The sequence below is a fragment of the Gallus gallus genome, chromosome Z (genome assembly GCF_016699485.2).
Source record: "Gallus gallus isolate bGalGal1 chromosome Z, bGalGal1.mat.broiler.GRCg7b, whole genome shotgun sequence".
NCBI classification, from domain to species: Eukaryota; Metazoa; Chordata; class Aves; order Galliformes; family Phasianidae; genus Gallus; species Gallus gallus.
Window position 1 is genome coordinate 7,135,223 of NC_052572.1, and position 27,688 is coordinate 7,162,910.

Here is a 27,688-nt window from a genome sequence, read left to right on the forward strand (position 1 = left end):
GTTATAGCGCGCATCTAATTTTCACAGAGAAAGGTTTCCTGGCTTTGCTGCAGTAGTCGAGTAGGTGCATGGGTGTCACACTAGCAGCAAGCAAGAAGAAAATGCAATTGCCTGTGTTTCTGCAGATGGGGGGCATTTGTCGTTGCCTGCTGAGGTCTGTGGAAATTACACATACTCTGCTGCTCTTCATTCTTCCAATGTCTCTGCTGAATGGCTTGCACAAGTAAACAGAGCTGAAGGTGATGGATGTGGCATGTTAGACAGGAAAATGGGTTGGCTTTCATGATTTTCTAGTACCTGGGGCAGTGCTGTACATCCAGGAGTGTGTGCTGCACTTGAGGAACTTGCTGCTCTGTGAGCTGTGTCTGAGCTATAGGCACCAGAGTCTGCCAGCTGCCCAAACAGGACATAGGTATAGTCTGTTAACTCGAGGTGGTGGGATCTCAGACGGGTCTCCACCTCTTGAATCACTGCTAAGCTGTCTTCTATGAGCAAAAATGCAGAGCTTCTTTTTTAGGTGAGATAATACAGCTCAGTCCAGCTGAGATCTGACAGATTCAGCTTCAGTGCACACTGCAGCCAAAAGCTTACTTTTCATTCTATTTTTTCCTTTTCAGCTGATCTCAAAAAAGACCTTTTGCAGAAGCCAAAGAGTTAATATCAGTGTAGGAATTGTAATTCAGCCTGGAAGAAACATTTTTGGATATTCTTGGCATTTCTGGATATCAGCACAGCTGTAGCTCTGTCTTACCAATGAACAAATATTCTTGGCCAAGGTACAAGCTTATACAGCCCATTAAAGGCGGCTGCAGTAGGAAGGAGTGCATGCAGCAAGCAGTACTAACTTGAGCTTACAACTGCTGCCCACTGAAAGTTGGCATGGACAGGTAGTGGAAGTATTAAGTGATAAAAGGCATAGAGCATTGAAAGTGACAGGCAGCAGATGTAAATAGAGGTAATTTTGTGCGATAACCCACCAAATTCCATTTTAATGAACTTAGCTCTCCAGTCTCCATGAGACGAGACATTGCTAGACAAGAGAGAGTGGGAGGGAGGTCCAGAAATAGTGTCATGAAGACAGAGGCTGCTAAGAAGTTGCAGCAGCAATCCCGCAGCGTGCACACTCATAGAAGTAAACCCACCAGCCAGCTTCAGTTTGCACCAGTGACAAGAATGGCAATAACACCAAGGATGCCTATGGAAGAATCTGTACTCACAGGATGATGAAAGGAGAGACATGAGGAGTAAATTATGCATTGCACATTCTAACAAGAAGCCTGGCAGCGGATGGTGGAAATAAGGGAGATTTGTGGGAGCGATGTTTGTCTGGTACCAGTGTGCCCCTGCCTTCCTATTTTTCTTTGTTTTGCACATTTATTCCCCTTGAATTAACTCATAGAAGAGGAACAGATGCCATCAGGATTTAAAACAACATTTTCAAACTAGTGCTTGAATGGAAGCTGTCAGCATTTCCTCTGAATTGTGCAAATCAGTGGCATTGTAATAGGGCTATTGTTTATAGATGGTGCTTTTTTATTAGAGATTCTTCAGGTCAGTTGCTTACAAATATTTTTCAGAAAACTCAGGAACTGGTTTTAGGAATTCTCTGTATCTAAAAGCATTTAATTTTCAGAAGCTGGAAATAATATATTTCAGTTGTTTTAGAGCTTTCTTAAAACAGTGATGTTCTACACTTTCTGGAGCAGAGATTCCTGACTTTGATTCCCTTTCCTCATGTTTGACTGACAGTCATACACATACAGTAGTGAATGAAGATTCACTGTCTATTTGAACTCAGTGGCCTCAGATTTCCTCTTAGATGTAGATAATCAGAAATCTATAAAACTCAGAATGGAAAAAATCAGAAATGGCATCTTCATTATTCTTCTAGTTCTTTTTTCTCGTCAAGAATATGTGTCAGATTTCCCATATAATAGTTACTGCTTGAGACATGGCTTTCTCATTGTCAGCATTTGAAATTACCTCACTTTAGTCTTTGCGTGGGTAGAAGAGATGACCATGCATTCTCTGTTAGAAACTATTTTCATACCAAATGCTTCCCTTGCACATAAAGTACTCTTATTTAACCTATTGCTGGATATTTCATTAGCACCACATTGGCAAGCCTGGTTCTGGACACAGGAAAGAAACATGATGTATCTGACAGGTTTACCATAGAGAAAAAAAGCAGTGCAAATACTGCCCTTCTCTGTGGAAAATGCAATTTTCCACTCCTCTCATCTTATATCTGTTGCAAAATCAACTGGCTTAGAATAAGGGCACTTCCCTCTCAAACCTAGACAATACTGGAAATTTAATTTCTCTCTCAAAAAAAAAGTTTTGATGGGAAATTTTCAGCTTGCCCTTAAACAGCAAGTGTGATGCGACAGCTGTCTTAGTCAAGCCTCTGGTTGTGCTTGGTTGTTCTTAAATGCTGTTAATGGGAATGCAAAACAGTCGTGTGCTTGATGGGTAGAAAGGGAAAAATCATCAGAGGCTTCATGTGTGAGCAGAAAAGGGATTGTCTCCCTTTCCCCACGGATCTGGTCTTTTCCCAGGGTTCAAAACAATTTGACTGCATGGCGGGGAACTATCTTTCTAGCAAGAGAGGAGTGAAGTGGGGAACAAAAAAAAGAAAGAAAAGGAAAAGAAAATTCCACTTGATTAGCTTCTTAGCATCAGTTGGATGTGACAACTCTTTGAATATGGATGAAGTCTACAAGAGGGATCATCTGCCAGCAGTAGTTGTTACCAAGGAAGTAAGTGATGCTAGAGGTCGGAGGGCACCTGTCTCGCCAGCTAATGAAAGAATTGTGGGAGACAGAGCTTTTCTATCTGATTAATATAAGGGCTGTAATTCCTGCCCTTCCCACCCCCACACCTTATCTGCTCTCTCTTTCAAAGTGATAGTGATACCAAGGCTATTGTTGTTATTGTAAGTGGGATGTGAAAGAGACTGTCCTAGCAAGAGCTTTGCCACTTGTAAGTGATATTTCAGCCAGTAACTTGTGCCAATCTCATCCTCCCACACAGATTCTGGAAGGGAAAAGCAACTCTTTGCTTTATACTCTGCCAGACTTTTTTTTTCCAATCATGCTGAGAGCTGAAAGTCAGCCCTGATTTTCAAGGGGGAGGAATGCGGTGGTTAGAATGGGCTGATTAAGTGGGAGCGTTTATATGGGGGTGGGAGAGTTAGAAGAGAGAATTCAGGAATGCTTTATCTTTAAAGGTGACAAAGATATTGCAGGATATAAATGTGGTTATAGTGCCTCTGATTAAAGAGAACAGTAATCCAGTGCCCTTTCTCAAGCAGTGACCAGCAATAGATGTTTAGGGATATGTTGCTCTGAAAGTAATGCCTCCTAGTTTTTTCCATGGAAACTACAACAACTACAAATAACGCAATAACACGATTTGATAGAGTAAATTCTCAGCTGCAAAACAGTCCTTGTCAGCACAATCACCACCATTAGCTCTGTATTTTCACCAGCAATGAACAAGAGCCTGCATGCCGCACTCGCAAAAATCTGCCATACCACCAACATCTGCCTCTGACACCATGCATCAACACAATAAAATAGAAGGCAATACTTTTGGACATCCCTCATTTAATGAGGTTTCTGATGCCTGTCTTCTCTGTCCAGAGAGTTTTTCATTTGGATAATTTATCCATGTGACAGCAGAAGCTTGAGCCCCCATCTGATACATATAAATGTAGATGGGAACTACCTCTGTATTTGTGCAGAGGTGTAACCTATACCTAAGGACAAACTGTTATATGTTCACATTTGCAGTGCCATGCTCTCTTTCACTGGATATCCATATACATACTGCAGATAAGAAACAATTTCTGGCTTGTGCTACTTCCTGAACCTTAGCTGGATGAGGTTCAGACAGGCTAACACTGTGCTATTAATAACAGATCTTTTTTTACAATTATCAGACATTGACTTATACCATTTTCTGGCCCAAATTGCAGAGGAGGCAATCTAAAAAATCATATAGCTAGTCCTCCTTTTAGTTGCCCTGAGATCTCCATCCCTATCCCTGTGAATTCCACACAAGCAAAAACAGGCATTTTGGCAACGCCATGCCTGGCAACACCAGGCCCAGAACTGGCAGTCTTGGGACAAGTTAAATGAAATTCTAATGTATATGCAGATTTAGGCATGCAGCATTGTACACCATCCACCATCCACTGCATAGTAAGTGTTGCCATGTGAAGGCAGAAGCCATAGAGAAAAATGTGCAGAGAGCAAAATGATCATGGAGACCTGTCCATGTTTTCCAACATACGGCATAAAGCAGGGCTTTCTGCACTCCCAGCAGGTGGTCCCTGTAGTTATGGCAGTAGAATTCATCCTCCAGCTCAGACTTCCTCCCTTGCAAATCCTTTGCAGGAGCTGATCCTTTACTGGTGTCATCAGTAAGCTTTGGTGGTTTCGTAGATCAGATGAATTGGCCCATGTGTTTAACAGGGAGATGAAAGGTTTTGCTTGGCTTCTCTACAGTAGTGCTGGTTCATCCCTTTATTTATCTAGGTAGTAACTGCCAGTTAGTGAATTTAAGATGTTGTCAGTTCGTCTCCAACTACACACAAGTCTTCTATCACAGAAACAGGTTTCACAGAGTTTAATTAATGCTGAGGATAAGACATTTTCCCCTCCACTGACACAGGAAGAGAGAAGGGGAGTCTGGAACTTCTCCATTGTTGAGCTATCACTCAAAAACTTTGTTACACCATCAATCAATAACGTGCAATTGAGAAAAGATGCATATAGCAAGGCAGCTACTCCCATGATAACGCCCAAACAGGGATAGTTATAAGGGGTTGCAGTGAAAGATACATCTATCCCAAGGTATCATGAATAAAGTGTCCTTCTTCAGCTCCCTTTGAAAGGTAAAGAGAGATGCATAAAAAGCCCATATCCTAACCCAGTCCACTGAAAAGATGTCACGGCTGTTCTACTGAGGCTGGATATAGTTTAATCTCCAGGTATAACATTTTATTGGCTCACACTTTCAAAGATATTGTAGCAGAATTTATTAACAGAACTTACACTCCTTTGGTGTGAAAGTCTTTTCTTGCCACCTGATAAATGCAGAAGCTCGAACAGGGTTAGAGATTGCATTTTTAAGTGGATTTTATCTTTTGCAGATATATATATATAGTTTACCTCTTTTCAATGTGTGTGCTTATGTAAGTGTGGGTGGTGGGGGAAGGGGAGCTGTTTATATCTCACTTCTAATTTTCCCATGCATTTTAAGGTCTAGAAAATAATAAGAAAAAGAAAGTTTTAGTAGAGAATGGATAGGGCTAAAAGTTTCACCTACAGACTGAATATTTGCACCTGCAAATAGCAACTTGTGAATTGTTGTGCACATTTAGTGCCTCTGCCCATAGGCATTTGATCTGAAAATTAGACGTACTTATTTCTGTGTGCCAGTGCACAGTAATGGGAAACCATAGCCCTGTTCAGTTATGCATAATCCTGTTAGTGTCCTAAACAGTTTTAAAGAAGGTATTCACTTTTAAACTGGTTTCTCCACCCTTCTCTCACCCTTTCAAAAGTCAGTCTCTAACCTTGCAGATTCTTGAAGTCAAAGATAATGAGATTTTGCATTAAGGAGTTCTGTTGTTTTTTTGTTGTTTTTTTTTTCCTTCATGTGTATTGTATCTAGGTACAGGAGTAGGAACAGCTTTTATGCCTCATCTACCTTGACAAGTGCTTTAGATATTGCATGATTCCCAGTATCATCAAAACAGTTGAAGGATTATGAATATACCTATATTTGTAAATAAGAAATGCCAGAGACCTTCTCTATGAAGAGGCTGAGCTGGCACAGGAGAGCTTACAGCAGTTCTACATAATTCTTTCTCCAAAACAAAATGGAAAAATCCAATCCATCTTTTTCTGGAAGACCAGATCCTTCTATATCTTGTGGAAGGACCCTGTGCTGTCTTCCAGGCTACATCCAGAATTCACATGGGACAGGACTTGCTGGTCCGTACCCAAACCATGTCAGAGATCAGTCTTGTGCTGAAAGAATGGATGTTTGGGTTACACTATACAGACCATTCCCTGGCATTTTCTAGTTTTCTTTGTAGACATAATGTAAGGTGCTCTGCTGGATTACAAAAGAGGAAGCTTTTTGGTCAAATATTTATTCATTGAGAGAAGGAAAAAAAAGTAGGTAAGCACTCAATGGAAATATATGCATGCTCCTATCAAATAATAAGATACTACAATCAATTCAATTGAGTGAAAATGTGAAACTTTTATTTTGCTGATGAGGCATGTTTTAAACAAAGCGTTTTCATTTTCTTTTTCACAATTTCCTTTATTAATCTGCTTACTTTTAATGAAAAAGGAACAAAACATAATGGAAAAAGTTCCATTTGGGGTCAGGAGAATCAATATAGCAACCTGGGAAGTAATTTTTTTAAATTATTTTGTTGATGTGCATGCTGGCTAGTGAAGTAAACAATTAGGTATTCAGACATATCTCTCAATCCATAAGCAGGGCTGCCAGCACCTACCCACAGTCCCAGGGAAAAGCTGCATGCCCTGGACAGTCTTTGAAATTGGTGGAGGTCTGGGATGTGCAGAGCCTGGGTAGTCAGACTCACAGAGAAGGTTGCAATGTGGACATAAGTTAGATGGGAAGAAAAGGTTAAAACTGGGTTGTTTTAACCACACTTTCCTCCCACTTGCACAGGTATAGTTTGCTATAGCAGATGGGACTGATGATCCATCCAGTCAGGTACTGTGCCTCCAGCAGCGGTCTTTGCTTGGTGCACAGAGGCGTGTGAAGCCCTCCCTCCTGACAGCACCTGGCCAATAGCGCAGAGGGACAGAAAGGACACATTTGTCCCCAAGCACTGCAGCCCTGAACTTATGTCCTATTGACACATAAAAAGAAATGTTTTGACCAGATCTTTGGCTGATGCAGATCATCTTTGTGCCATGAGAGTTGAGAGAGCCCCTCAGGTTATGTCTAGGCAAAATCCATGAATGGGAGAAGGGAGACCCATTTTTTAAGAGAAGAGGCTTGCAGTTGCACCAAAGGAGATTCAGGCTGGATATTATAAAAATATTTCTTCTCAGAAAGAGTGGTGTGGTATTGGAACGGGTTGCCCAGAGAGGTGGTGGAGTCACCATCTCTGGATGTGTTCAAGAAAAAGATAGGTGTGGCACTGAGGGACATGGCTTAGTGGCATGGTGGGGATGGGCTGATGGCTGGACTAGATGGTCTTAGTAGTCTTACTGGTCTTAGTGGCCTTTCCAACCATAATGATTCTGTGATGCTATGGAAAGGTATTTGAGAGGACTGAAAGATGGCCTTCAGGAAGGGTCTGCAACAGAGGACAGTCCAGGCTCAGGGTAATTCCCTCCATCATGATCTGATTGTAACTTACAGTGAGGGTTCTTGAAATGGAGAATTAATCTATCCTTGATTTAGACTCTCTGAAGCTTCCTCTATCTGCTGTAGATTTTAGAGTGCTTAAAACCACTGGGCATGGCCAATCCTTGTCAGCAAATGAGTTCCCACCTCTAGCACCTGCCTAAGTTGGAAGGGCAGAAGACCAGGAACCCTGGTAGAAATGAGCCAGAGTATTACAGATAGACCATGCACCTGGTCCTGCCTCCTCCATAAAGTACCACACCAGCTCTAAGTGCACTGTGCTTGAAGCAAATGCGTTCATCTTAGATAGTCATTCATTAGAAATCCTTGTTGGGAACCCTTTGATCTCATGTGTAATGGGAGCCCACATGGGCGGGTGTGAAGGCGAGAGGAAGGAAACAAGATTCAGATCTGCTGGGCTAGGAGGAAGGATGAATGCCTTCGGAACAGGCTTTCTTGAATTTGTTATCAGAGTCCTAAATTGGTGTTTTATTCTAGGGGGTGGGGGGGAGAGAAAAAAAATGGAAGTAAAAGCCTGCCCCATTCAGCAGTTTAGCTCCAGATCTCCATAACACTTTCAAATGAAGGCATTTCCACAGAGCACATTTTATTCCCCGAGACACTCTTGAGCTTGAGCAGCAGGGATTTGCATCTGTAAAAAGGACGGAGAGAAGGAGACAGCAAGGCTTAGCCTTTGTATCCATTGCCAGAGCTGGAGGAGGGGACAGCCTGAGGAAGGAGTGTCTGACCCTTACCTGTGGAGCAAAGAGATTGGAACCAAAACAAAAGCATTTTCCCCCTATGGGTCCACCTCCCTGCTGTTCTCCCAAGTCTAGCAGGAAAATCAAAACTACAATCTCCCATTGTCAGGGGCTAATAAATAAAAAAATAAAGGCCCAGATTAGATAACAGCAGCCACAACAACAACAAAACAAGTAGCAGCATCAGGGGCAGGAAGGATCAGCATCTATTTTAATTAAAAAATCTGCCTCTATTGATTTTTTTTTTTTTTAAGAAACACATTTGTAGGGAGATGAAGAAAATGTTCCCCCCTCACCATCTTAGTTCAATGAATGGTGTGTGTGTGCTGTTAGCTACAAATAAGCCTTTGATCATTTTATTGGTCTCTGTAAAACTAAAATTATTTTGCTGTATACTTTCCTTTTTTTTTTTTTTTCCTTCAATTGGGACCATTAGGAGGGGAGTGGCAATAGACAGATCTACTTAGGGAAGATCCAAAAAAGGGTGGGGGATAGAGAAATAAGAATAAATGCTCAGTACTGCAGCTGCAGAGGGGGAATCAACCTGCCAGCGCCCAGGGCTTAAACAAGGAAGTGTGCAAACTCCAGCTCAGAAAAACCCCAAATACTGAACCTACTGCTCCCAGCTGCCTATGCTCCACTCCAAACATTTACAACAATTAGAAGCACTTTGGTGCATTAAAATTGCAGGAAAGCACATGTTTGAGCCCAAATTCAGCAAGAGTGCTCCATTGTGCTCATCCTCATGGGATGACTGGGGGTGAAAGAGGCAGCAAATAGGGGTGGTTGTGGCAGACAGACAGGATGGACACAAGCAGTACAGAGCCAAGAGAGGAGAGGTGGAGGTGAGCTGCCCACAGACTGAGGCAGGGTCACAGATGCAGCACATCCCACCTCAGCTGCCAACTTGCTCTGTATTTGTATGGAAATCATTTGTGTTTCCCAGCTGTAAAATGAGCTTAATGCCACTTTTCCTGCCTCCCAGGGCCTCCTGAGGGTAAGCAGATTAAAGGTTTGGAGGCACATGGGCACCACGGCAGTGGGGAGCAGAGGCCGGTGCAGTGCAGCCCGGACTCAGGAGGACACCATGATTACCATACCCACCCAGGGCTGGTCCTGCTGCCTCTGAAGTGGCCGCATCCCACAGCAGTGTAGGAAGAGCTTTGCAGGTGAGGGCAATGAGGCAAAGTGTTGCATGGCCAGAGAAAGGGGGTTTTAGTACAGCTGCCATCCACCTCACTCTTCAGCAACAGCAGCCAGCTTGGCACACTGGGACTGTCTCTGCTCTGTGCACAAAATCCTTTGTCATCATCCTGACTCATTCAGGACCTGCCCTTAACCTAAGAGATGACTCTACAGTGCTCACAGCCTAGAGCAGGCCTTGGGAGCAGCACAGGGCATCAGCAGGGAGACAAGAGGGACCAGAGGTCCTAGGGACAGCTCCAAGCAACTCAGGAACAGATCTCATGCCACTCTAGTTGTTGGTGTTATTTTGGACAGTCCTGGAGATACCAGTGTTTTTGCAGAACTTAGGTAGGTTTTCATGTCTATCAGTCTATAACTTTCCAGGAGCTTAGGAGGTGCACATAATAGGACATGGTGTGCCATCTGTGACAGTATTGACCAAATACATCAACCAGACCTATACATCTCACAAATGGTTGATTCCTGCTCTGGAAAAAAGTGAGTCTTTTCTTTCCATGTGGACATCATGGCATGAGATATGCAATGCAGGGCCAGAGTGAAGGATTTGGGTCCTTCACAGCTCGTTTCCATTGGCTCCACATCTCCCATTCATAGGCGGGAAGGAAAGCGTGAGAGAATGTGTGCATGTGCATGTGCATGTGTACCCACTATATTAATACATATGTATGTGTATTTTTACATATCAGTTCTATAGGGCTCAGCAACATCAAAAGGAACCTGGATAATCAGAGCAGAAGATATAAAAGATCAAACAGAATATCTTTTAAACAGATCTGAGAAGCTTAATTTTCATCCAATGTTACTGCAGGAGCTTTTCCTTCTTCTTTTTTTTTTTTTCCTCTCTCTGTTTTTTTTTTTTTTTCCACTTCCATGAGTTTCTTTGATCTGTTTTGATGTCTTTTTCAGCTCGTCTTTCAAAAAAAATTCTTTTAAAATCTTTTTTTTTTTTTCCCTTTTCCTTTCCCCCAAAGTCATGAAGGCTTCTGAGGGTAAGAAAGTAGCTCCACGCAGCATCTCCCCACACACTTTCCTCCCCACAATGCACATGCAATCTTCAGTCCCTATTCTGCTCAGAAACCTCTGACTCCAGGGCACAGGGATGAAATTAAAACTGCACAGAGTAAAATGTTATTTCCTTTATGTCAAGGGTTTTCAACTTGGTCACTTTTGAGTCCTGTTCAGGTTTTGAATTGGACTACATTTGTGGCAAAAGCTGTTCCCTCAGTTGTATGTCTAGCAAAAGGCCAACTTCACAGAGAGAAACCCGGCAGGTTTCATTTCAGACCTGTGCTATCAGTTTGCATTGACAAGGATGTGAGCGTAAGGTCAAGTCACCTGGGTTTTTCCTTTGATTTCCTTAAGGCCTGTACAAAGTTACTTAACTTCCCAGCCTAACTGCAGGAGAAGTTACTAACTTCTGCAAATCTGCTATGCCTATAGGCAAGGACGGAAAATTAAATTTCATCCATGGATGAAAGTCACCAGACAGGAAATGATCTTTCTTCACAGTTCTGTGGCACGTTTACTGCTCTTGGTAGGGGCACGCAAAATTCACCCTCCCCAACACGGTTCTCCCAGCTGGTTTGGGTTTCAGGGTCGCTCTTAATTCATAACCCCAACATTGCAATACCAAACTCCATCACCTCATGCCACGTGTCAGCCCTGACCAACATTCCCCATGTCCTCCACATACTTGTGTACCTCCTTGTTCCCTCTCCCACATGGGCCCTAAGCAGGTGCTAATCAAAATCTCCTGCATACCAAGGCTCGCTCTTCCTGCATCAAGGCTCTCCCTCTCTCAGCTGGTACTGCCAGAGCAGTAGGAGGGCTGGTCCTGTGCTTCTAATTGATATGATTTCGGTCTCCTGGAGTGTCCTCAGAGCCCAGATAAAATGTGGAAAGTGTAAATACTGTACACAGACACAGACTCACCAGACTGCCTCGTCTTTCAAGCCCAGTTAGTCTTTCTTGCAGCAAGCAGATGAGCTCAGAGGAACTGGGGAAAAAAAGACTGAGCTATTACAGCACAAGTTTTGTGTGAAACCAAAACTGTCCTGCAGATTGGAAATCTATTTTCAGTCATTCCAGTTCTTTCCAAAATACTAATAATAATAATTGAAGTTCTGAGGCTTTTCAAGTAATTTTTATCTACCAGCCTCCTCTGAAGTACAAAGCCAGCTCATGCCTGTCAGGCCAGCTGGGCTGAGCTCAATCCGAGACACAGGGTGCCAGAAATTTAATCCTGAATTTCCCAAATCTAATCGAAACGGCACAAGCGGTGATTAATAATTCACCACTTTATTACTGATACGATGCCTCGGACTATCACAGCGTCTGAATAATTGATTTGCCAAGAGGGGCGACATGTCCTTTCCTAAAGCAGAGAAAGTTTGACCGAAGTGTTGCTGTGTAAAGCTAGCTAAATGCTTTTAAGTAGTTTTTGTCTAGATATCTGACATTCACTTGGTATCTGAGGACAAGCTGGGAAGAGGAACGCAGGGAAGTTCAGGTCATACATCTAGAAACATGGCTAGAGAACTGGTCCACAAAGCACTGCTTTGCACACAGAAAAAAAAAAGTGCTAAGACTGGAAAAGAAAACAGTGACATTACCAGAAGGAAAAACCTTACCTTAACAAGTGTGTTTGTAGTAGGAATATTAAGTAACTTTAGACTTGACTCATTTGTTCTAAGTCCTCTTTCTCCCAGCCTGGTCCCTGCTTTGACTCATGCTGGCTCAGATCTGCTGAGCCTAATGAACTGTGAAGTCCAGTGGAAGAGCTGTAAAAAACTTGGTGTAACAAAAACAGATTTTGTATTTTCTCATCCTGGAAGGTTGACAAAAGTTTGGGTGACAGTCCTGAAGTGCCTTAGGATTAGAGGAAAATTTGGGCAGGAAATGGTGCTTCGACGCTCTTGAGTGCTGATAGCTAGATCTGAGCCTTGGAAACCCTAGGGGATTGCTATCTAAACTGAATATTTCAGCTGGGACAATAAACAAATTCTCAATTTCCCATCTAAGCCAAAGCCCAGTATTGACAGGTTTCCCCTTTTGTAAAATAGAGATGCTGAGAGTTGCTGCACTGATTTCACACCCATTCCTCTGAATGAAATGGCCATCAGAGTACTTTAAACCATTGCTATTGTCTAACTTGATGTGGGATCATGAAAAAAACATGGAGAGAGATTTCTGAAGTATTGGAAGGACATCATTGAGGGTCCCATCATAGCCCTGCATTTAGAAGTGTAGAATTTTAATTGTTGCTTTCCTGCCAATTACACAATGTGATTAGTCTACCAGGAACAAGTGCCACCTCCGCACAGTTTTTGCTGAGATTTACAGAGCAAAATGGCAGCCTCTGGGACTTTCAGGGAGCAAAACACAGCAAAAAAATAGCATTGTAGATGCTAGCCAAAAAAACACTCATCAGATTTTCTTCCTAGTTTATTTTAACATGGGAGATTGTACTTCTGAAGCAAATCACCCTCTGTTGCTAGTAATGAAGGGGTTAATATAATTGGCCTGTTTTCTCTCCCTCTCCACTTTGCCTTTGGTAGTTGAATAAAAGCAAGTAGTACTGCCTTATTACTATCATTGTGTTGAGATATTGCATTAAAGGAGTTTAGGGTTTCAAATTGAATGTCAAATATAATATCACAGTGGAAACTTGAAGTGCACAGCTGAGCTGCTCAGCTCCGGAGGGTTAAGGCCTCTAGCACGTCTCCTCAGTAGCATGCCGAGCAAGTGAGATCCATTTCAGCCCACTGAACTACCTTCAGATGCTCACCAGGCCTCGCAGGCAGGAGATGGGGGCCCTGACAGATGTCAGGCAGCTGCAGATGGAGGGAAGGAGAGTTTGGTGTAACGAATTGATTGCTGAGGAATTGATTGGAGTTCTATATCGCCTCAGCTGTAGCAGCTGATCATAACTAATCAGCCCATTGTCACTTCAGTCTGGGGCAGCATTTGGTGTGGATCAGGGACGGAAAGAATGTTTCTCATTTTCCTTGGTAGAAAGGTTCCTTGCTAGAAAAGAACCGTGGCTGTAGCTGTATATGATTTTTCTACATCACTGCTCAGAAGCTGAACAGTTTCAAGTTTGAAGCCATTTTCTAAGGGCATAGGCACAACCTGATCGAAGTCTACTCCTAGATTACCATTATTTGTTGTGGATTTTTTGTTAGTTACTTACTTAGGTTTTTGTCTAACTTATGCTTTTCTTGAAGGAAACATTAATGACATAAGCTAGATGACGAGAAAACTGTACATTGTGGCATGCTCTATATGTTCTTATCCACTTCTAAATGCAAATTTAAGTGTATTAAATTTTAAGTCACTGAGGAAAGCAGGTCAGGCCTATTCAGAGTTTGAAGAAACTCATTTCTAGCTGAGAGAGAACAAATTCCCATTCAAGCAAATTTTTGCTCAAATGAGGTGTCACTGTAAAGGGCTCCTGGGGTAAATACTTTATTCTTAACTGGTTGGAGGACTGCCAGTGTCCATCTTCCCCATCCTCACTGACATCAGTATAGTTGTGTCCTCCTAACACCAAGACTTGAGCTGTACAGAAAACTCACCTGACACAGCAAAACTGTCCTTCAAGTGCTGTGATAATCCTAAGCTTAGCCTACGCTTCCAGTCTGCTGAAATCATGATTTGGAAGTGCCCTAGAAAATTTGTTTGTAGTTCAGATATGCTCAATTTGAGGATCAAGGAAACTCTTATCATCTCCTTTCCCTTCTTCCCTCATAAATCCCCCCTGAGAACAGCCTGTGTAGGACTAAACAGTGTCTCTCCCTCTCTGTTCCCTAAAGCTCTGTATCCTGGAGTGTAGGAGCCAGTCTAGTCCTCTGTCTGACAGCTGAGGCAACCTATAGGGACTGACCCACCTCTTAGCACGGGTAGGACACCCTCTGCTCAGACAGTTGTGCAGGACACCCTGCAAAGCTTGACTGGTCAACATATAATTCATCGCTGCCTACTGTGCCTGGACACTAATTTGAAGGCAGGACAAGGATGACATCCGCTCTCCAAATACATCAATGAGCATAAAAGTTGACTGTGTCCCTAGGCCTGTCTCTAATCAGTAGAGAACTTAATGCACACTGGACATAAAGCATATGCAATTTCTATTCAGCTTCTGTTCCAAGTCACTCCTCCATCTCAGTGCTGTGCTGAACAGAAATGGACCACATTGGGTTTCCTATAGGAAGAAGAATTGTTAATTGCTAAAGAGTTCCATTGCAGTAGGCATTATCTTCTGATTGTGAAAAAAAGATAATTATTTTAAAAAGTGCAATTATCAAATGAATTGTGGAATCTGAGTGTGTGCACACTGTAAACCAATTGCAAATTAAAAGAAGTTTTTATTAATTCAAGCTTCTGGTAAAGACATATCATACCCAAAGCAAGTGAAAACGTATAGATACAGCTATAGTGCAAGTCTACTGAGCAGTGAGAACACCTGGTATAGGAAAGCCTTGGATCAGTTCCACAAGTGTGATACCTTTTCTTCTTTTTTCCTACTCCATGCCCTTGGAGTACAATGAAGAAAGATGGTAACTTTAGTTGATGCTGTGTCTCTGCTTGTTTACTGTGTTGCACATTATATTGTAAAAGATTAAAAACAAAAGAAACCTAAAAACCTGCAGGGTTAAGTTAAAATTTTATAGCCCTATTGGGAAATAACATGGCAGGAGCAGCAGGCTCATCCTACAGATGCATTATATTTTGTGACAAACTCTGGTGCATGCAGAACATCCATCAATCATAGAGATAATTTTCCATCTCATCAATTATGCAAATTAAACCACAAAAACTATGTTCAAATAACGCTAAGGGCCTGACATAAACTCAGGAAAGCGAGGCAACTTGGAGCGAAGGTTGAAATCCTACCCTCCCTTCACCCTGCCATGCATTGGCTTTTGAGGAGACACACTGTGCGTAGCTGCTGTCACAAAATAGTTTTTTTTTTCTTGCTGCCAGCAGCTCAAGTATCAGCAAGCTATGGTACAGCTGCTAACAGGAGCTTCAGGGACAGAGCTTGAGACTTCTTTGACTGATATTCAGTGCCTACTCTTTACAGTCCTATTAAGGTTAAGACCTGCATCACATGTTTGTGAGGCTGTACCATGAACATCAGTGCCTTTGCCCAAAATACCTTGATGCAGATAACAAAATGAGCTACAGCCTACTCACTGGGAATATGGCCTTGGACTGTGGAGGGAGAAGCTTCATGCCTCAGCACTGAGTTCATTACCCATCGAGTCTCAAATTACTCTACTACAGTAAAACTCTTCTCAGTAACTCAGTAAACTCAGTAAACTTAGTAAAAACTTCCCCACTTCTCATATAACTTCGTCTTACTTTTCTTCCTTTGCTCCACCATGACATGACTTAATGAATGGAGTCACAACCAAAGAGAATAAATTCATTCATTTTGAAACAGCCATGTGGGTTTTCTCACAGGTAGCAGCTCCTGCCCATGTGAAGATACTGTCATTCTCCTACTAGATCTTCTGCAAAGACATCACAGCATAGCAGGAGTTAGATATCTCAGAGCACAAAGCTCAAGTGACAAAAATGATAGTAAGCCATTTGTTAGCTTTTCAGGGCTTTGGAGCAATCTTGCAGTCAAAGCTGCTGTCTTCTCACTGATGCCATGTTGTCATCAGGAGGCATAGAAGAACTAGAGACCCTGGTGCTGATAGTGTTAAAAGTAACCACTGAGTAATGGAAGAAGGATTATTCCTCAATATTCCGGCTATTGCATAAGAAGAATAATAAGAAAGGCCACATGGAAAGGTTCACCTTTCTCAACTCTGTGTACCTTACCGACTCAACAGACTGAATATGTGCATACTCAGCATTTGTGTCTGTTTGTGATCAAGCCTCACTTGGGTGCCTGTGTAGTCAACAGTGAGCCTGGCAACATGGTCAGTGGAGTTTGCTCAAGGTTCATTTCAGCCCAAAGTAGTTTATATCATTTGGTGTGAGGATTCCTGTCCTAAAGAGTACTAACTGTATTGATGAGATCTCAGTTTCTATTTGGGGCATCTGAACATCCAATTAAAATGTCAACACTTACACTTCAAAAACTTACTGTTAAGTGGGATCCATTACATTACAGTTGTCCCCTGTCTGGAGAATTAAGCACTCTTAGAATTACTTTGAACTACTGAGAGGATAAGTCAGTGATTATGGGATTCCTTTTGTTCTGAAGCACTCTGCTTGTAGGAATTTGACATTTCTTCCAGTTTCCAAATACCATATGAGTTTTTGTGAACATTAAAATGGTACTGTCTCTGCTGGTATGTAGAGCACTTTCACATCAAGGGTAGTCCAAACATGATGTTCAGAGAATGAAATGTTGTCCAGTCAAAAAGAAAAGATTTGTAGACAAAGAGAAAAAATGATATATTTTTCTTGTCAAAGGACAAGGTGTTTTTCTTCCAAATATAAGCATTGTAAGAAAAAAAAACCCCAATTTTTTAAGAAGCGATCTATCTGTCCATCTGTTTTTCTGCCTGTCTGTTTATCTGTCTATCTATCAATGCACCAGAAAGCTTGGGAAAAATTACAGATATTCAGAAAGATTGTTTTTATCAGTATATCCACACCACAAAACTGTTTTTCCTCTCCAAATTATTACTAGTGGAGCTGTTTGATTGCTTTTTTCCTCCTGCCCCTCCAGTTCTGATCACAAATGCATTGCTTGTACTCCCTGTTGGTCAAATTCCACATTTGGTATGCGACCACCAGCTCTTAAATGTAAGCAAAGAACTATACTCCACTGATTTGTGTCAGTGAAGCTGTATTTGGGAGATAATTGTTCACTGGATTTATTTATTATAGTCACTACCACAGGATCTGCATCACAGTATGGTCACAGCATGTCTCTGGAAATAAAGCAAAATGAATTGTATAAATAAATCGGGTACATTAACTCAACATGAGCTTTGCAAGCAGCAATATAGTCAGTAGAACATACTAGTGACAGGACATTATATATTCAATGACACATGCTAACGAAGGTAACAAGAAGTATTTATTCCATAAAGCATACAAATATCATGTAGAGACTGAGGAAGTTTGAGTCACATCCAACTAAAATGGCTTGTTTCTGGCAGGTGAACTGCACCTGACAGATGTCCTCGTATACATCAGCACCTTGCAATGATCTTTGTACCCAGCCCAACTCATCTCTCATTAGCAAGACATTTCATTACCAGTCTGTGAGACCATCCTCTCAGCACTGCAGATTTCTGTCTGCCCAGCAGAAATACTGTCCTAGCCAAGAGCTTCCTGTAGCTGACTGTCTAGCCAGAGAGGGAACTTGGCACTCAGCAAAACCCACCAGCTCAGGAGGCACCTGAGGCACTTGCAGTCATGTTTCCTGAATATTGCTCACTGCTGTCACACCAGGCTCTCTTTTCTGAGAATATAACCCTACACCCTGTAAAAGAATTATTTGCATCTTACCTATTTTTTGCTTTTTATCCCCCTTCTCCTACTCTTCACCTAAGGGAGAAGTCCCAACGGGACTCTGATTTCTAGTTCTTTTAGTGGGGAGTACCCACTGACTGTGAGCTCTGTACTGACTGGAGAGCACAGGGAAAAGAATAGGTAAAAGAAGTTATTATAAGTTATTCTCTCTCTCTATGAGTCTCCAGTTATGTAGGTACGAAAGAGGGAAAGTTCTCAGGTGTTTGCCTACCATGTAGAAATGAGCATTATCACTGCAATGGCTTGTGACTGTTCAAAAATACAGGTGGTTCTACATCGGAGCCTGCCCTGTATCTGCGAGAGGGATCTCTGACCACTTAGGGTATTTTGACCTTCACAGCATTGCTGCTCTGTGATCTGCACAACCATCTTCAAGACAACTTGCCCAAGTTTCTCCTGCCTTGGATAAATGTTATTGTAGCTCCACTGTATTTGATGCAAAGTCCATTGAAATTAATGGACTTTGAAATTAACCTGAAGACCAATCCTAGAGGTAGGACAAGCCTCACTTGAGTAAATTCTTAAGCCGTTTTCTTAACTCATAGCCTGGACTCCAACATAAAGAAGTGGGAAGTGCAGCCTGCAGAACAGATCAGCTCATGAAATGAGCTTAGTGAGGATTAGGGAAAGGAAGAGCTAGAAGAAGACTCCAACTAGGAGAACATAATGCACCAGTGCATCTTCCTATCTCAGTAGATAGGTTAACACTGAAATGGTCATGAAGACAGGTGACCTTTCTTCTCATTCATTCTTAGATGAAAAGAACAAAACTGTCAGTTTATTTATCTGTCTGCCTTCTGTCATTATTCCCTGCCTCTAGTCTGTGTTCGTGCACTAAGCCTAACACTATGATATACTGAGGTGGGTTCGCTGTCTCTGCAGGACGTATTCAGAGAACCAAGTCCTAGAAGAACTGCCAGTCACCACAATTCCATCCCCCACATGCACCTGTAAATTAAATAAGAGCTGATTCATGCATTAATTTGCCAAAATGCTGGAGGGACCATGTCGTTTAGCTAGTAGACCATAAAAGGTACTTTACAACTCTTTCATTCTCTCTTCATACTCAGCTTGATTCTCTCAACCACAGGTTTTAATTAGACAAAAACTTTGTTTTGGCTGTTTCCAGGTCATGAAAATCTTGTAGTCTGTTAATGCAAGCTGTAGAACAGAAGTGATTATGGACTTACTGAAGGAAGGGACAGTTGTACAGAAAATGAAGCGCGTGCATGCATGCGTTAATGTAGTTGACATAACTCAGGTGGAAATTAATGTACCAGAAACACCCTGCCACAGCTCCGTCTTAACATGAAAAAGCATAATTTATGCCATTTAAAACTAGTTTCTCCTTCCTTCCCCTTTCTCATACCTATTATTTCCTTTTTTAAGAAATGCTTTTACCTTTGAACCATTTTCCTTCTAGGATCCAGAGACTGATGAACAAAGACATCAGCTTAAGTGTTACGTTTCCATCAATACATAATGTACACCATATAATTAAGTCCAGGGAAATCTTTATTCCATCAGCTACTTTGTGACTCATTTAGGTGCTTTTTTGGAAGATGACCACAACAGTGCCAGAGGTAATTCAGATCGTTTTGGTCAAAGGAGACTGAAATTCATGCAATCTAAGCTCCCAGAATCAAAGGCTGTTCCTAACTCTCTTCACATGGTCTGGTGGATGGCATCCATCCCCATGGCAGGGAGCTGGAACTGAGTGGTGGTTAAGATCCCTTTCAGCCCAAGCCATTCTATAATTCTGTGTTCTGTCACATGTCCCACTACCCTCACTCACCACCGCCTTGCAGCCCCCATTCAGTGTCATAGATTCATCCATCACTCTCTCCTCTCTGGCCACTCTTTGGCATTCCATGAAGGGAGGGTTATTCCTGTTTCTCTGTTCTCTGAACAAAATGATACCAAAAGCAAAACACATCCCTTTAGCTAAGAAAACCCTTCCTAGAGCCACTACATTTGGCCAAATAGCCCTGTGATTTATATTCATTAACATCATAAACATTACTGTGAAATTTTTTGACCCGGCCCTGTCTTCTTCAAGCAATAAAAAGTGAATGACTTCCACCAAAAACTCTTTTGTCATGGCAGCAGGAGAGCCATTTTTTGAAAACATGGTTACTCTGCCTCAGCTCAGAGCAGAAGTCAATGGGTGCAGCTCTCTAGATTTATAAACATTTCTTAGAATTAATTTATCTCTGAAGTCTAACATCTTCCATGTAGTGGTACCTGTCAGATACAAATGATTCAGCTATGCAAGATGAAATCCCAATATGTCGATATGATCTACTGTAGAAACAGGTTATTTTTCTTTCCACTTTTTTCAATATTAGACAACTAAGTCTCCATCCAGAAACAAAGAAACAAAAGAAACCGCACAACATTCCCAACAGCAGTCGGATGTAATTTTTAATAGCAGCCTAACTGAAAGGGTGAGAAATTCTTGATGAAAGCAATGCTGCTTTGCAGCACCACAGTTCTGCATGATTTTTCAGACTTTTTCATATGCTTCTTTGTTTCTGCCATGTATTCTTGTTTTTTAGAGATTATTGTCCTGGTGATGTTTTTATCTTTTTGGTCCAAACTGAGATAAGTTCATTCTGGGGTTGTGTACCTCTGTCACACTTTTCACTTGGCTTTTTTTATTCAGTACAGCTGTGGTTACAGGAGGATTATAGCAGATACAGCTTGATCTTACAGGGCTTTTTTATCAATTTACAGCAGCAGAGTTAAGATCTCATATTCCGATTTGCAGGAGGTAATCTTCAGAAATGAAATTTGTTGAAAGTTCATTTTGTATCCCTCTTATGTCAGATGCAAGAAGGAGATGAAGCACCTTGTTTCTTCTGTAAGAGGCTAAGATTAAAAGGAAAAGATACTGCTCCTATTTCATTCTCATATGGTCCAGCCTTTCAGGTCAGTTTGTTGTCTGTCATTCAGAAATGCATCCACTGTGATTCATGGAGCAGTGAAATGACTTTGAAAAGGCTTCCCTGAGACGTTAACATCTCCCTAATAGATATGTGGCATATGCAGAATAAAGGCCCCACTATGCATAGTTGTTTTATCATTGTGTATAGAAGAATGTCCGCTTTGGGCAGTAAAAAAAACCCAATGTATAAATGAGTATATAAATCAGAGAAAGCATAGCAAAAGTATTCAGGGAGAGGCATGAGAAAAATGGTGAAATGGATGTATTTATCACTTTGAGCAATGAAGGCAAGATAACTACATAAGTGTGTGAGGTGACAAATTGAAGATGTGGCATGCTTATGAGGTCCAAACAAACTGCAATTAAGAGAAGGCTGAAAATGAAGAAAACCTTAGAGAGACTATGAGACTGATCAGATCTTTTTGATGGTGGAAGTATGGTTCTTCCAGTGAAGTGGCAGAGGCTCTTCTGATTATGTTGTCTAATTTGAAATTGGATCAGACAAAGTAGTTAATTTCCTGTAACAACAAGCTGCGCTGAAACTTGAGGTGAGTTAAATTATTCTAATAGGCTTTGGGAACAGAAAGAGGGAAGAGTCTACTGTAATGATCAAAGAATTTTAGTCTGGACATCACTGTGCAAGAAATTGTTCATTAAAGCAGCAGTAACTTCTACCTAATGATTATACTTAAACATTACTGAGAAGCAGCGAGAAAACTCCTGCTATCAGCATTAGCCTACCTGTCTGTTCTGTGCTTTGCTTTTTACACCCCAACTACATAGAGCTGAAAATGAATTCTGATCTCAGTAGCCACATTATCCATCCCAAAATTCGCCCTCACTCCTCATTCTCAGTATGTACAGACCTGTCTGCAGAAGGACCGCTGCCATCACCAGCCTGTCGCTTACTATATAAATAATGAGGAAAGGGGGGGGAAGGGGTGGAAGTACGTAGTGGAGTTGAAGCTATAATAAGTCACTTCTCTGGCATTTATTTATTTTTTTATTTATTTATTAAGATCAAAAAGTACGTTACAAACATTCAACTATTAAAGTCTGCACAAGCTTTGATAACATGTGTTCCTGGAATTTGCATTCTGTACTGCTTATTACTAACACTATTAATAATACGGTTTTGCATTAGAGCAGCAAATAGAGATCTTAATCAGGACCCGGAGGCCTCTTTCACTAGATACCACAAGCTTATATAATTATAACAATGACTATTTTCAGGCCTACAGCTTTACAGGGTTTGGGTGGGATTTATCTCACCTAACTTTCACTATCTGAAAACAGGGAGCACAAGATTGTAAAATGAGCATGACTGGCATGGTTAGGAGCAGACAAGCTGTGTTTCAGTCAGCTGTGGTTTACTGGGATTGTGTAAGTGTATGCTCAGGTAGTAGTTCGGGATATCCAGGAAGGGAAATAATGTGCTCTTATAATTTTATGAGTTTTAAATGTGTGGTAAATTCATGAAAATTAGCAGTCTACTCTTCATGTTTGCATGTGTATGTACTTGGAATGGTTTGTGTGCCCATCTGCATGCGGACAGAAATATATGTACAGATAGATGGATATTTTTATATGACTCATTCCTATATTGCCTTTCCTTAATGGATGCTATTTGCTTCTTTTGAAGCCATCCCTGGCTAGCATATCAATCCATATTATGTAGACATCATTGAGAGAGGCATAACAAGAAGCAATGGCTTGAATCCTAAAACGGAAACATTTAGCTTAGACATTAGTTAAAAAAAAAAATCTTAATGATAAGGCCAATTAGGCACCAGAATGAGGCACTAGAGGTGTTTTCAGAGGAGGTTAAGAAAAGGACTTGCATCAGGGTAAGGAAGAAAATCTTGCTTGTAATATAAGTGTGACGGGGAGAGATATATACATATATATGTGTGTGTGCATATATATGTAAAATGCAGAAACATCATTTTGTATTTTGTGTGTATATTTACATACAGATGTGCATCTATCATAAGGAGTTTGTTTGCATGTGTGTGTGTTTGTGTGTGTGTACGCATATGTTAACCTAAGCACAAATGCTGCACACTTAAGTATCATAGTGCCAATGGTCCAATATGAACTTCGGGACTGCAGTCTCTAGGAAACAATTTTGTTAACCTTTGCTTGTTTAGCTGACACCACGGTGACAAAATAAGGTGTTGCAAGGTGAGAGGGAGGTGATTTTGTGCACCCACTTCACAGCAGGTTCCAGCTGAAATGTTGACAGGACCTACACCGAGATCATCCGTTCCTAGTTCATCTCTAAGGCCATGGGATGGTGAGCTACCTTCCCTGGCCCAGAAAATCACGTATTCACATTCTTTGTTTCAGGGCTGCAGTAAATCCTATTGATTTCCAAAGACAAGTTAGCCAAGTTGGTCACTACAGTTTTAGAGCTGAGGAACTGAAGCAAAAATGTCTTGCTTCAGGCCACAGAAACTTGTGGCAGAGCCAGAGATTAATTCCAGACATTCCAAACCCTGAATATCACCGTAACTGCTGGAGAGCGCAAATTATGCTACAGGAAAGGGCCATGCTGTTTTACTGCGATGTAGGAAGGCAATACCAAGCATGCTCAAAAGTCCCAGGCTGAGTTAGCAGTCCCACGGAAGTCCACGGAAGGTGGAGGAAGAAAGTGTACTGTTCTACTCACTCTAAATCATCCTCTCCCTGGAAACAAGGCAGGCGGTGCAGATGCTCGTGGCATTCCTAGACATCTTTCCCAAGCAGCCAGCCCTTCAGTGACCAGGGAATGTGAAGCCCATCCCTAACACACTGCTTCACTTTGTTTTTCTTGGGAATAGGAGCTAAAAGAAATCTCTGTATGGCGGCCGCTGGCACTCCGCTCCCCACAGTTCCCTTGCTCGCTTTCCCCTTCTCTTTCCTATTTCTTTTGGACAGCAAATTTCATTCCAGCCAAAAAGAACCAAAATACAATGGATATGCACAGGAAAAAAAAAAAGCCAGCACTGTGGAGTCAAAAAGCCATCCAGAATTAGAGGCACACCTTTGGAGTCTGCTAAACTAAACTCTGGGGCTGTTCCTGCATGCATTCACATACATAACATGCATACATGTATGTGAGTAAGAACAGATGTGATTTAATTTTCCAGGACAGATAAAGACAGGCTTAAAGTTGCCCTTCCCTGGATTAGCTGGTCCATGAGTATGCAACCCCAGCAGACTGATGTCCCCCATCATTTCCCTGATAAGCAGTGACAGAGTGGCTTTTTTACGCTATTTCCCACCAGTTTACCTGAACCTCTTGGCAGTGCAGGAGAATAAGAATTAGACAAAGCTAAATTTGAGCTCTTGGCCCTTTTGCTGGGACTGACAAAAAGAATGCTTATATGATGGGGAAGTTTTGAAGATACCATTTCTCTGAAAATTAAATGTTTTGGGCTATAGGTGTGCAAGCTTAGTGCCACCATCATGCATATCTAGTGATGTGTGTCACCTAGCCCCAGCTATGGATGCTCTAAAGAGAATAGGGCTTTGCAGTCTTACTGCTTGATCTTCTCGCATGGAGGTAGCTTGAGAACCTACCTGTCCATTCCCTGTACCCTGAGCAGTTATCACTCTCAGTTAATTGACTGGGCAGCGTGCTGGAAAATATGTTTTTAGATAGAATAAAAAACTGTCTCTGGAAGCAGTGCTTTTCCTTCAGCAGTTTTTTCAGGCTGGGAAAGATACAACCCAGCTATTCTGATTTCAGCAGTGCCATTTCAGATTTACACCAATGTAACTCCTGCAGCACATGGCTCTGTCACGGGAAATGAAACTCAGACAGGCTTCTAGCAGCGCTTGGGTAGCATTGGAAGGCTCAGAAAGGATGATTTGGTCAGGCTGACAGATTTGTCTGTTCCTGCTCCTCACCTGTAATATCTGGGGAAAAAAAAAAAAAGAAAGAAAAAAAAAAGTTTCAGGGGGAAGCTGTTGGATGAATTTTGTTATGCTTGTACAATAGTTCCCTGGCAGGAACAGAACAGTTCTATGCATTTATGAATAGTAGTGGTGACTTTTGGGTAGTGTGAAAGGTAGGTACATCTGTGCATGGAGAGACCATTGCATAGTTTGATCCTGCAAACCCCTCTACAAGAAGGTAGTACCTCTGTTGCAATCACACTCTAACCCACAGGAGGTCAGCTCTGCCATGATACTTTATTGATCCTTCTTGCAAAATCGCATGGCAAAAAACAAACAAACAAAAAAACCCTATAAGAAATCTCCAAGAAAGGTACAGAACTACCCAGTTATTACATATGCTATCTAAAAAAACATATTTTGCTTTGTTACCTAGGCAGCAGTTCACCTTCTTTCCAACAAAAAGCGAGCTTCCTTGATCACATCACCTAGATCTAAAATGACCTGAAAAAAAGTATTTGCTCCTAACCCTGCCTCCCTCTGACTGAGCTTTGCCACTAAAAATCACAGCCTAGGACTTCAGTCCTTCTGGTCAGATCTGTTTTCCATACATGGAGGTAAACAGGCAAACCCAATTTCTGTTGGACTCTTTGCTATGGCTTCGTATCCTTCTGTCCTTAATGTTATTTTCTGTAATAGATGTTTTAAATGATATGAGGAACTTGGTAAATTAGATTCATTTCTAGTGCCATTTAAAATAACTAAATAAATGTGAAAGACTGCTTAAGAAAGAGATAGACTGTGTCTTGCCAAACGCTGACAGTGCCAAGCTCTGCGAATCTCCAATGAGCTTGTGTTTTATTTAACGACAGAGCTGGGGCTTCCAGATGCAGATTTTTTTCAAATAATAGTTATGGTACCATGCGTTAGCCTGGCCCTTTCCAATCCAGCATTCCCCGCAGCACATCCCAAATTTCTTAACCTCTAAAGCACAGATTCTTTATTCTCATCCACCTACATCTTTCTTCCCTGCCAAGGGCTTTTGCTTGAGTTAGGACTTCAGACGCATATGCATACGCTCTGGATTTGCTTTATAAGATACTCAAAGGCAATTTCCTCTGGGATGACATACATCAGTTTTTTCAGCAAGGGAAAGTCACATCTGCCCAGGGGTCTGCTCTCCTGCTGCTGTAAGTCAATGGAGATGCTCCACTGGGCATAAGAGGAATCCCTTAAACATGACGTGGAGAACAAAGCAGGGAAACCTCTGCAGCCTGCAAAGTAAGGGCATTTTCATGCGACTTCTTTTTCTTCCTGGTCAATGAGCCACTTCCCTAGCAGACCAGCCTGAAGGCCTGAGGGGATTCATGTGATTCTGTTTGCATAGTATCTCCCACCTTAGCTAGAGCTGGTAGGAAAATATTCACAATTTAGATTAATTTTCCCCTTCTCTCAAAAGCTTGTGTTCCAGTTAGAAAATGTAGAAATCTTCTGGTAGAAGTTCTCACAAGGGTAAACTTGGCTTGTTTTTTGATCCTTCTGCTCAAGCCTGAGAAATTGGCTCTGGTCAGATTAAGACCCTTTGTTTAAGAGCAAGTGCCCCCCACGGAGGCAGTGCAAAGCCCCAGAAGAGTGGTGAGCAGTATTTGGCTGCATATAGGCATCAGCAGGACTTGCAAATGAGAGCAGGGAAAAGCAGTGCCAAAGAAGCCTGCTCTCTATTTCTATCCCATGTCTCAGTCCTCTCCCTCCTGCTTTTGTGCACTTTGCAGTAAAACTTCTTAACACAAGCGAATTACTTCTACAGAAAGCACTGATGGAGGCAGTGAACCCCAGTGTGCAAATCAGCCTCACTGGGAGGAAAAGAGAAGAAAACTATAAAAGCATCAGAGGAGTAATCTTACAGTGTCTGCCAGCAAATCACTGGGACAGCAGCTTTGGGGGCACATCTGTGCTGCACCCATTTGGAGCAGAGGCACAGTGTGGTGTGCTCACAGCTGCACTGTGAGCCAGTGAGGATGTGACACTGTGGATGGAAGAGGAAAATAAGATTCTGTTTCTTGTCTTCCTCTTTCTGCTCTCACTCTCACAGACAACAAGGAAACTGTGTGACAAGTCCAACAAAAAAGCTTCCTTGCATCTTTTTCAGGTGTTGGGGTAGGCATCCTCTTCTAGAAATATCCCCTGGATGAGTCTGTCCGTTGGCCCCGATAAGAGATGTCACATTTTCTGCCCTGTCCCTGATTTCTTGAGGGCCAATTTGGCTCCAAACATTGCCTGCTGTCATATCACCTCAAATTGTCACCCTGCTCAGCTCGGAAATGCAAATCACTGCAAACCCAAGTGCTGACCTGTCATTCCCCTGATATACTGGGGAGCAAATGACACGGACATCTGCATTCCTGTCTGCTCCTGCCTCTGCCACAGTTTACTGCAGAGGGGAAAAAATGGTTATATATCTTGTTTATAGCCCTCCTTCTAACCTCTTTTCATCTCGCAGCTTGGGCGAATCTGGAGGCTCTCAGAAGCTCTCTGGTTACTAACTGAACTGAGCAAACTTCACAGGGAATAAAAGCAGTCTTGCAGATTTCAAGAGTTTCTCCACACTTTTATTGAACCAAAGCTCACCTCTTCCTCTGTACCTTGGATCTCGAGTTTCATGCAGCTTTGCATAGACAGCTGAGCAATTTAGACATGGATTCAAAGTTTAGGGCATTTCTGAGGGTATGAGAAACCAGTAGAGGAGCTTAAATACACAGACAGATAGACCCGTGTGTGAATAGAACTAGCTTACAGAAAGTGAAATAATACCTCTGACTGCCTGTGCTTCCCTCAGGTTTCCTTTGTGCTGCTGGGAATATGTAACATATTAGTTATGTTCTCATTAGTGCAGCTTGGAGGTGTGTTTGTGTTCTCCATTTAACTCAGGCTTTTTCATCCGCTCCTCTGTAGCTCCACGCTCATGCTGAGCAGGCTCAGA

General features: G+C 41.9%; 1 protein-coding gene across 14 annotated transcripts in view; it reads left to right on the plus strand.

The window, feature by feature from the left end:
- The window catches only part of CELF4 (CUGBP Elav-like family member 4), a 725,820-nt gene that overhangs the window by 527,438 nt on the left and 170,694 nt on the right, over nt 1–27,688 (plus strand). The window lies entirely within an intron of this gene.